This window comes from Benincasa hispida, unplaced genomic scaffold (assembly GCF_027475165.1).
Source record: "Benincasa hispida cultivar pf3 unplaced genomic scaffold, pf3_genome.v1.1 HicScf1399, whole genome shotgun sequence".
NCBI lineage: Eukaryota > Viridiplantae > Streptophyta > Magnoliopsida > Cucurbitales > Cucurbitaceae > Benincasa > Benincasa hispida.
Genome location: NW_028325741.1, coordinates 18,076 through 28,604, shown reverse-complemented (window position 1 = coordinate 28,604; position 10,529 = coordinate 18,076). Strand labels below are relative to the sequence as shown.

Sequence of the window (10,529 nt, the reverse complement as noted above, 5' to 3'; positions counted from 1 at the left end):
TTATCTTCTTAGTCATTAATTGATTTTTTAGGAAAAAAATTAACTTGATAAAATATTATAAATTTTTATTTTAATTATTTAAACCTCTTTGGATAATGATTTCGTTTTCACATTTTTTTTAAATTTATGTTTGTTTCTTCCTAATTCTCTATTATGGGTTTCATCTGGAGATATCTATAGGGCGGGTGGGGACAAAATCGCATTTATGAAAACCATTTATTTTTAGTTTTAAAAAATTTCTTAGTTTTTTAAAACACATGATTAAAAATAGATAACAAAACATAGAAATTCATGTGTGGAAATAGAGTTTATATACGAAGTTTCAAAAATCAAATAATTATGAATCGAATAATGATTTGAAAAACTTCCCACATAAAATACTTAATAAATAGCTTAGGTTCATGCACATGTGACACAATAAACATGAATAGATTGACCTATAAACTACGCAAAACTAACATCCAATATACATGAATAGTTAAAAACGGTTCAATTCGATTTCAAATTCGGTTTTCGAAAGTGAAATCGAACCGAACCGAATTAATTCGGTTTCAAAATTTCTTCAATTTACATACAATACATCATAATACTCTCTTTGTTCTATTTTTTCCTCTTCTTTTCTTTCATTTTATTCCTTTCTTTCTTCACCTTTCTCCTACTTTCCCATTTTTAGCATTTAATTTTTATTTTTTTTTTAATAATATTAAATTTTGGAAGAAGGGGAGAAAGACGATGAAGGTGAAAAAGAAGAAGAAAATAATAAGATAAAAGAAAAAAGGGGGCGATGAAGACTACAACGGTGACCAACTATGGATGGAGAAGGGGAAAGAATAAAAAAATAAATTATATTTTATGATTTTTTTTTTAATTTCTTAATAAAATAAGTTGTAAGTACTATTTTGGTCCCGAAACTTTTAACCTTGTTCTACTTTGGTCCTAAACTTTAAAGAACATTTGTTTTTGTCCATGAACTTTTATAAAGTGTTCATTATGGTCATTGGAGTTAATATTATGTTAACATTTAAGGATTAATTTTATTTAAAGATGAAATTACATTCAACATGGGTTGAGCAATATGGATGTAAAGTAAAATGTCAATGACCAACGCGTTCAAATAGTGAAACTTCCAAAATCTCGAACCCAAAATGACTTTTGAAGCCTTATAAAATCGTTTTACCACCTAATTCAAATGTGAACCCCTAGATTTTTTTCGCATGACTAACTTATTTGGTAACATAATTATCAAAAAATACAAGTCATCTCACTATTCTATTTAAGAGTTAATAGAATTTTAATAGTAGAGACCAAATTAAATGAACTAGAATGAATGTTTTTGAAAGTTTAAAGATAAAAATAAAACAAGATACAAAGCTTAAGGACCAAAATAGAATTTAAATCTAAAAATAAATTGCCACGTTAGCTCTCATTAGCCACACTGATACTGAAAACCTTACAAGTCACTAAAATGCTATTAAATTCAAACATTATGATTATGAGTTAAAATGTCGATTTGAAAATTTATGAATTAAAATATCGCTAAATCTAAATCTTTAGAATAAAAGTTGTGCAATCCTTGCATTTGAAGAATTGGAGAGCGAGAAACCCAGCGAGCGAGGCTGGCGAGAGTACAGAGAGCGAGATTGAAGGAAAATTGGAGAGAGCGAGAATTGTAGCGAGAAAGTTAGAGAGAGCGAGAGTAAAGAGGGCTACTTAGCGAGACCTGGAGCGAGAGCGAGAGCGAGCGGGAGCGGGAGCGGGAGCGAGAGCGAGAGCGAGAGCGAGAGCGGGAGCGAGCGGGAGCGGGAGCCGTTACGATGAAAAGCCTTCGAGCGAGCGCGAGCGGGCGGGAGCGGGAGCGAGAGCCCTTACGATAAAAAAAAAAATTCGGGGAGGAGTAAAAAATTGGCTACTACTGCCAGACCACTTTCTCAGAGTTTAGTGGACACTTAACGAACCAGCCAAACAAATGACAATGAAAAGGAAAGTTACAGCAATAAATTCATAATGCTACAACAACCAAAGGAAACAAACATTACCTAATATCAAACTCTTCAGATTTCTGTACAGCTTCTTCAGAAATCTGTACAGCTTTAAACTATCGGACAACAAATTTCCATGGCCAAATTAAGAACAACGATGGCCTCGTGTCAAATCTCGTGCCAGGCCTTGAATTACCAAGGTGATAAACTGAATAATTCGAAAGAAGCAAATTATTTTGTACTGCGCATATGCATTTTTTATGACAAGTTCTGAATTACTCTTCATATGCAGCAAGGAGATACGGGGAGAGATCCTCTTTGTTCTATATAAATTGACCACAATTCAATATGCATCTAACCATAGCACTGGAAATGATATTCTCTCTGCATTTTGCCCAGAACTTCTGTTTCTATCTCTGGAGGCGCTCATGAAGACTCAAAATGATGATGTCCGATTGAACTATGTAGGTTTGTCAACTTCTTCAAAACCACTTTTTTTTTTTGTGTTTCCTAGACCGAACATGATGGCTAAATCTTCTTTCTGGTTTATAATTTGTAGCTGGTGGTGCATGAGTTTGGGTGATATTTTTGAATGTTTGCATTTGCGTACAAATGAAGCCCAGTTTCTCATTTCTCATCTTCTTTTATCTGATGTGTATTGATTTGTATACTGACAACTACCAGAATAAATGTTTTAAAAAAAAGCTATGAAAAGCTATGTCATAATGGATGGAAAACTGAAAATGATGTATTGATTTGTATACTCATCTTCTTTTATCTGATGTGTATTGATTTGTATCTAACTATTCCTGTTCATTCATTCATTGTGCATCACTACTAGAATAAATGTTTAAAAAAAAAGCTATGCAACATAATTATTTCCAACCTTGAGAATACTGCATGATCATTCTATACTGACAACTAACTTGAATGCTTTGAGAAAATACAAGAAATGGATACTCGTGGTATTATGTCATAATGGATGGAAAACTGCATACCTTAATGGTTGCAACAAGGCCCAACCTGAAACACAATAAAGCTGCATTAGTCCTTTCTAAATGTAGTAAACTCATAGCTTTATTAAAAATTATAAATCTCTCTGCTTATCATAACTAAGCAGCCCCAAAAGAAATTAATTTTATCAGTACAAGAACAGCATAAAATGAACTAAAATATGAAAACCCCATAGAAAGATCCATGACCATCTTGTGGCAAGGCCGATAACAGAAAATTTTCAAACACTCTATGGAAGGAGTAGAAATTAAGTTTATTCACTACTTAAATCCCAATTAGAGTAGTGGCCCAAAATGAATAAAAAATTTGAAATTCCAAAGCAACAAGATAAATCGACCTATTTGAGCTCGGACTTAGGATATGCCATTCCACCAACAAAGTTGCTTGCCAGGATATTGAAGAAAGAAAGCAAAAGCTAAAAGAAAATGCAACTCAAAACATTTTGTTCATGTGCAAGTTTTTTCCAGACTTGAAGAACCATTTTACAAAATTCAGCTCAACCACATAACTGCGCATCTACAGTATGGTTATAGGTTTCAATTCGATATTCTACCCCCAAAAGATATACCCAGATGACTTTTCATCTACCCGACTTCTTAGCTCAACTCTAAGTTTCTAAATTCTGATTAGTCAATCCCGTAAACAAGATAAGATCACTTATCCAAAGATTTTAATCGACTTCTTTTCCAATAAATTAACAAACGCTGCCCTGAATGACTAAAATTTTGCAATGGCATATCAACTCTTAAGTTTCTATCAAAGGTCCTCTGCTTTCGTCAAACTAAGATCTCCAACTTAACACTGTGGAGCTAATAATTAGTTATCTGTCCTCAGAGGGCACTTCCATCAAGCCAAACCAACTATTGGTTGAAGAAAATATAGTGGATTATGTATTTGAGATATTACGATTTTCAGGTGAGCAATCGTAGTCCTGAAAATTCTGAACAAGCATAATCTGTCAGGGATAAAGATATCTAGCTATTTTTTTTAGATCGAAAGGACACAGATGTACAACCTATGAAACAAATCCTAATCGTAGTCTTGAAAATTCTTGAACAAGCATAATCTGTCAGAGATAAAGACATCTAGCGATTTTTTTTAGAACTCAAGGACACATATGTACAACCTATAAAATAGTTCCTGTTCAAGTAAGGTCGTAGATATCTAGCTATTTTTGTGTTGGTAAATACATGAAAACTAGTCAAGGTCATAGATATCTAGCTATTTTTGTGCTGTTAAATACATGAAAACTACACATTCTTTTTTCAAAATAGAACATATGCCAGAAACTTCGAATTCTAGGATAATGAAATGAGTTGCACATTGCTGAAGGTAAGGATCCCTTAACAAGGGCTTGCGTCTTCAGGCCCTTGATCTTCTTTCAAGAGCTGAATTGCCCTTCAATCAAAGGCTTGCGGTCGGATTTGCAACACTAATTCTAGTGTTGGGTCATGTTGCTGAAGTTCCTTTCCATCCAATTCACAGCCAAACACTTGGTCTCATTTTGAAATGCATTTCTCAGTGTCCTGGAGTAGTGGTTGTATCTCGTATTGAAGAACTAGTTCTTATTTTGACGAGTATGCTCCGTAAGAATGTGACTGGGGAGATGGGCATACATCCAGACACATTTGCAACAACCCGTGCAATCCTGGTCACGATTATGAAGTCTCCATCTCATAGGGTGCCACATCTAGCAACATCAATTCAAGAAGTATTAGAACATGTAGTTTTATTTCGTCTTAGTACATTCGAAACACAACCAGGTCAACTTTTACATTCTTTATACCTTCTCAAGGAGTTCTATATATATAGTCAAGTCAATACTGTCATGGACAACTCTATCACCAAAGAAATGAAAAATTGTGCTCTTGATGTATGTACAACACACTACCTTGGCTTTTAGCAACTATCAATGTAACTGAAGAGGAACTTGTTTTGGGGGTATTTGAAACTTTTCATTCGATTTTGCTCCAAAATCCTGACATCAGGACCATAGATTTTGCAAACACACTTCTATCTGCTTGTTGTTTGAGTTTCTCTTTTAGATGTCTAGGCTCATTTCTATATGAAAAGATGAAATGGAGAGTGTATCTAATGCTCAGTTCTCCGGTGGATGTCATCTTTGGAAATGATTTCACTGGCATTAGAGAACTTGTATCATTTTTTCCATCTGATCCAGTTGATTTACTGTTTCTACTTGGACAGGAAAGCTCCAATGACTCAGATCTTTCTTCTTGTTAGTCTGCTGTTTTGTTGTTACTATATGTAAGTTCATTACATGATGATAGGTAACACACTTTTGTTTCTTCTTTCTTGTATCCTCTTTTTGGTATATATCTGTTGTCTATGTACTCACCACATGAATACCTCTTTGCCAGACTTGTTGATGAGAAGATGGTTTAGCATGTTCCAGTATATTCTTGTCAGCAAAAGTGGCTTACTATGTGGATACCATGACCCATTTATGGTCACACAAATGGTGAATATATATGGGTTTTGTAGGTCTGTTGCTGATGCTAGTTGCCACACTTCCTACAGTTCAGAAGTCGAAAGAATATTGTTCTAATTGGTGACTGAAAGTGAGTGGGATATGCATTCTTCAAGGATTCATAGACCATCATTAGTATGGTTGTTTAAGCAAGAGAAAATCAAAAATCCATTATGTTATCAGGTTTTGAAAATATGCCAAATCCATTATGAACTTTTCCTGTTTTACTTAAACGCTCCTGTTTTTTTTTTTGTGTGCAAGACTCTGTTATCTATATTCCCCTTCTTTCTATTGTTTTCAAATTAGGAGTAAGAATATGAAGACCCGAGTGATTGGTTGCCCAAAAACTATTGATGGTGATCTCAAATCCAAAGAGGTCCCCACAAGTTTTGGATTTGATTCTGCTTGCAAGGTACTCATTTCTCTTTGTAACTGCTTTAGAATTCATATTTCGTTTGGACTCAACTTTGGTGACTGTTGCAAAGTTGAAGTAGTTTCTTCAAGAATTCAAGGAAAAAATGGAATGTCGCATTCATGAGATGAGACGTTTAATAGGCTCTTCTGATGTTTATGCAGATATATTCAGAAATGATTGGTAATGTGATGGTTGATGCTCGATCTACAGGAAAATATTACCACTGCAAGCATTTTACTTAATGAAATTGAAACTAAAAATAGTTCTGATGTGCTGACATGTTCATAATAACTGAAATATTGACATTACCAGTATTTCAAGTTCAGATATGTCCACTTTTTTAAAAATATATATTTATAAATAAGTAGATAATATCAATAATAAAGCCCATCTTGTTGCCTCATCTGTAAAAAACAGAGCACTTCACGGCTACTCAATTTTATTAACCTAATGTGAGATTGTACTTTTTTATTGTTGTGATGTTGATACCTTTTTTTTCTCACTCAAGTTTCAAGTTTATTATCATATTGCATTAACAGTGTACATATATCCACAGTTGGACGACTTATGGGTCGTGCTGCTTCTCACATCACACTAGAGTGTGCTTTGCAAACTCATCCAAATATTATTATTATTGGAGAAAAGGTAGCTGCTTTATTTAAACTACTTAAGATAGAAACCTTTGTCAAGGAGGACATTTATCTCCACATGCTTTACCAGATAGAAATCTTTGTCAAGAAGGGCATTTACCTCCACATGCAACCCTAGGGTTGTTTATTCCCTTTGAGAACTAGATTTTGTCTCAGTAATAACTAATAATCTCTGCAACAGATACTCTCATGTAAACATGAAAATTGAAATTGTTGAGTCAGTTAATATATCCTGTTTCAGAATTTCATCTTCTTGCATTTTTACATAGAATGGTAAATATCAAACAAAACTTAGGGTAAAGATAAAAATTTGTGATAAACAAAAGATTCATGGAATTAGGTTGAAACTTTTAATATGGTGTAATGGAACTAAGGATTGACATCCCATATCATATTCAATTGCCTAAGTGATATCGGATGCCTTTTTTTGTCAGCTTTGAAAAATTTGTTCTCTACCACCTAGTTGTAGTTGACTCATAGAGATTTATTGGTTTTGAATGTATGCAGGCGACAAAATTTCCAGACAAAAAATAATTTGTTTTGAATGTTGACTCATATATTAATAGAGCTTTAGTTTATAGGGTACATCGAATTTACAATGTGTTTTGCAGGTTGCGGCTAAGAAGCTTACCTTGAAAAACGTTACAGACTACATTATCGATGTAATTAGTAAATGTTTTGAACTTGGTTATTAATTATGGTGTTGTACTTATTCCCGAGGGTTTGATTGACTTCATTCCGGAGGTATTTCTTTTGTTATTGTAACTAATTGTGTTTATTTCTTTTGGTTGTATGCTCACTATCCACTAAACCCAAGATTCTTGGGATCAATATGTCATTCTTGAACTGATATCATATATAGCTCACTTTCTACAGGTGCAACAACTTATTTCGGAACTCAATGAAATTCTTGCCCATGATATTATAGATGAGGATAGGTTATAGAAAAAGAAATATTATAGATGAGGATAGGTTATGGAAAAAGAAACTTACTACTCAATCTCATCACCTTTTTGAATTTTTTCCACAAGCAATCCAAGAACAATTGTTGCTTGAAAGAGATCCACACGGAAATGTCCAGGTAATTGTTTTTTCTTTTTGTTTTATACATGTCTTTCCATGTAACTGAGTTGAAAAAGAGAAGGCAAGAAGGCATATAATGGGTGGCCAATTCAAGTGGCAGTCACATTTCTTTCGGTACTTATTCTATTCGTGCTTGAACTTTTGCTGTTTTACTTATACGCTCCTGTTTAATAATTTAGTGATAACACATTATTTAGCACTTGGGTAGTAGGCAAGTCAGTTGAGATCTGAAAAACATGCATGTTGGTAAATGCATTAAGATCTTTTAAATTCATTTTTCTTGGGCTGTAAAAATCCATTCTTGATGATTCTTGATAATTCTTTAATTCATCTAACTCCCAATCTTTACGTTGATATCTTGAAACATGGGTTTGATGGATCTTTGGACCTTTTTCGATATTGTTGCCTTCTTATCCCACCCCAAATTGCCTTAGAAACATCATTGGAGTCACTAGAATCACTAGAATTAAATTTCCAATGTGGATAATGATAGGTGCTTTGAGAAAATCGAGCATGGACAAAATTAGTATGTTGGAATTCTTCTTTTGAACCACTTGAGTCAGAATTCCAACTTTGTTTTTGGAAGTAAATTTTATTTTCTTGCCTATACCAACTGCTGATTTTTTTTTTCTTGGACGTCTTCTTTGATCGATAATAGTCAATTCTTGCAAAATCTTCGGTTTCTTCTTTCTTTCTTGGAATTTCAAGGGTTCCCCCTAATTAGATGTTAGTTGTTCGACAATGAGGACAACTCACAAAGCTTCCTCTTGTGATCGACGTCACTAAGAGTTTCTTGGAGTTCCACTGGCGGCAGTCAATATTGGCCCACGGATGCTCTGGTACCAAATTGATGTCTCCTAAAGGAGATAAAAGGAGAATTCTCTCCAAGAATCAAGATTATGAATATTTTATTAGAATGAATAAAGTGTTTGATACAAGAGGGGAAGGTTCCTATTTGATGAAACAAAGAGAAGAGAAGAACACAACATTTTACGTGGAAAATCCTAGAACAGGGAGAAAAAACCACGATACAATCACTCTTTTTATTATTATTTTCTATGTTTCATACAGAACAGGGCACAAATATAAATAGAGATGTAGGAAACCCTAATACAGACTAGGGCAAGATGAAACTACTAAAATGCCCTTAGGGTTCAAAAGTAAAGTCCTTTTTTATTTTCAACACTCTCTCTCAAATTGGGGCATAGATGTTAATAAGACCTAACTTGCTGACACAAAAATCAAAACTCTGTCTGTTAAGTCCTTTTGTCTATGAAGATGTCTGTGACCTGTTGACCGAAAGAGATGTATTGAATGTAGATACTGTCACTGTCCAATCTTTCTTTGATGAAGTGTCTATCGATTTCAACGTGTTTGGTTCTATCATCTTGAACCAGATTATTTGCTATACTTATTGCAGTTTTGTTGTCACAGTAGAGCTTCATCAGATGATCACAATCCCGACACAGGTTTGACAAAACTTTCTTTAACCAGATTTCTTCACATATTCCCAGACTTATAGCCATGTATTCTGCTTCAACACTGCTTCTAACAACCACCATTTGTTTCTTACTTCTCCAAGTGACAAGATTTCCCCACAAAAAGGTACAGTACCCAAATGTGACTTTTTGTCTACAATAGAGCCTGTCCAGTCAGTGTCAGTATAAGTGAGATACCTCGTTTGTCAGTTTTCTTGAACATCTAACCCTTACTGGGAGTAGTTTGTAAATATCTTAGGATGCGTTCAACAACCTTCATATGCTCTTCATAGTGCTTGCATAAACTGGCTTACCACACTGACGACGTAGGATATGTCTGGTCTAGTATGGGATAGGTAAATTAGTTTCCCTACTAAACATTGATATCTTTCTTTATTAACAGGAAAGTTAATAGAGTCGCCAAGCTTGGTATTGACTTCTACGGGGTTATCAACTTTGCATCCAGTTATACTTGTTTCTTTTATCAAGTCAAGTGTATATTTCTGTTGAGAGACTGAAAGTCCCTCTTTTAATCGTGCTACTTTCGTCCCAAGAAAGTACTTGAATCTTCCGAGGTCTTTAATCTCAAACTCCTTAGCCATTTTCTTTTTCAGTCTGTCAATCTCTGTAGTATCATCGGGATAACACAATATCATCCACGTATACAATGAGAACGACACTCTTTCCTGACACTGACCTTTTTGTAAGCAGAGTGTGATCAGAGTGTCCCTGAGTATAACCTTGAGATTTAACGAAGGTAGTAAACCTGTCGAACCACGCTCTTGGAGACTATTTTAATCTGTATAATGACTTTCTTAGCTTACACCCTTCGTGATCAAACTGAGCTTCAAAACCTGGAGGACTCATGTAGACTTCCTCTTTTAACTCACCATTGAGAAATACATTTTTCACATCTAGATGATGGAAGGGCCAGTCTTTGTTCACAACTATGTCGAACTGTGTTTAGTTTTGCAACCAGAGAAAAAGTCTTAGAGTAGTCTATTCCAAAGGTCTGAGTAAATCCTTTAGCAACTAGCCTGACCTTATAACTGTCAAGCGTCCCATCAGACTTGTACTTTATGGTGAACCCCTATTTGCATCCAACCGTCTTATGCTCTTTAGGAAGAGACAGACGATCCCAAGTATTGTTTTTCTCAAGAGCCCTCATTTCTTCCATAATTGTAGTTTTTCACTCGGGGATTTCCATTGCTACTTATAAATTATTTGGTATCGTTACTGTTTATAGACTTGTAGTAAGAGCTCTGAACTCAGGTGAAAGGTTACCATACGACAGATAACTCCGCATTGGGTGCTTAAGGCAAGACTTGATTCTTTTTCTTAAGGCAATAGGAAGATCAAGGGAGGAATCTCCACCTTTTACTCTATCTGACCTTCCATTAGAAATTCCACACTTAGTCTCTA

The 10,529-nt window shown here is 34.6% G+C and overlaps 1 long non-coding RNA gene across 10 annotated transcripts; it reads left to right on the top strand.

Moving 5' to 3' along the window:
* The first annotated feature begins 1,891 nt into the window (after positions 1–1,891).
* LOC150031216 (uncharacterized) lies at positions 1,892–7,672 on the top strand. Of its 10 annotated transcripts, none has more exons than XR_016526082.1 (7): positions 1,892–2,179; positions 2,272–2,447; positions 5,199–5,281; positions 5,372–5,664; positions 5,788–5,893; positions 6,058–7,290; positions 7,423–7,672. It is a non-coding gene; the product is annotated as an uncharacterized LOC150031216 (long non-coding RNA). The 10 variants fall into 10 exon arrangements; XR_016526081.1 differs by having other exon boundaries at positions 7,409–7,672; XR_016526080.1 differs by lacking the exon at positions 7,423–7,672 and having other exon boundaries at positions 2,379–2,443; positions 6,058–7,412.
* The last annotated feature ends 2,857 nt before the right edge of the window (positions 7,673–10,529 follow it).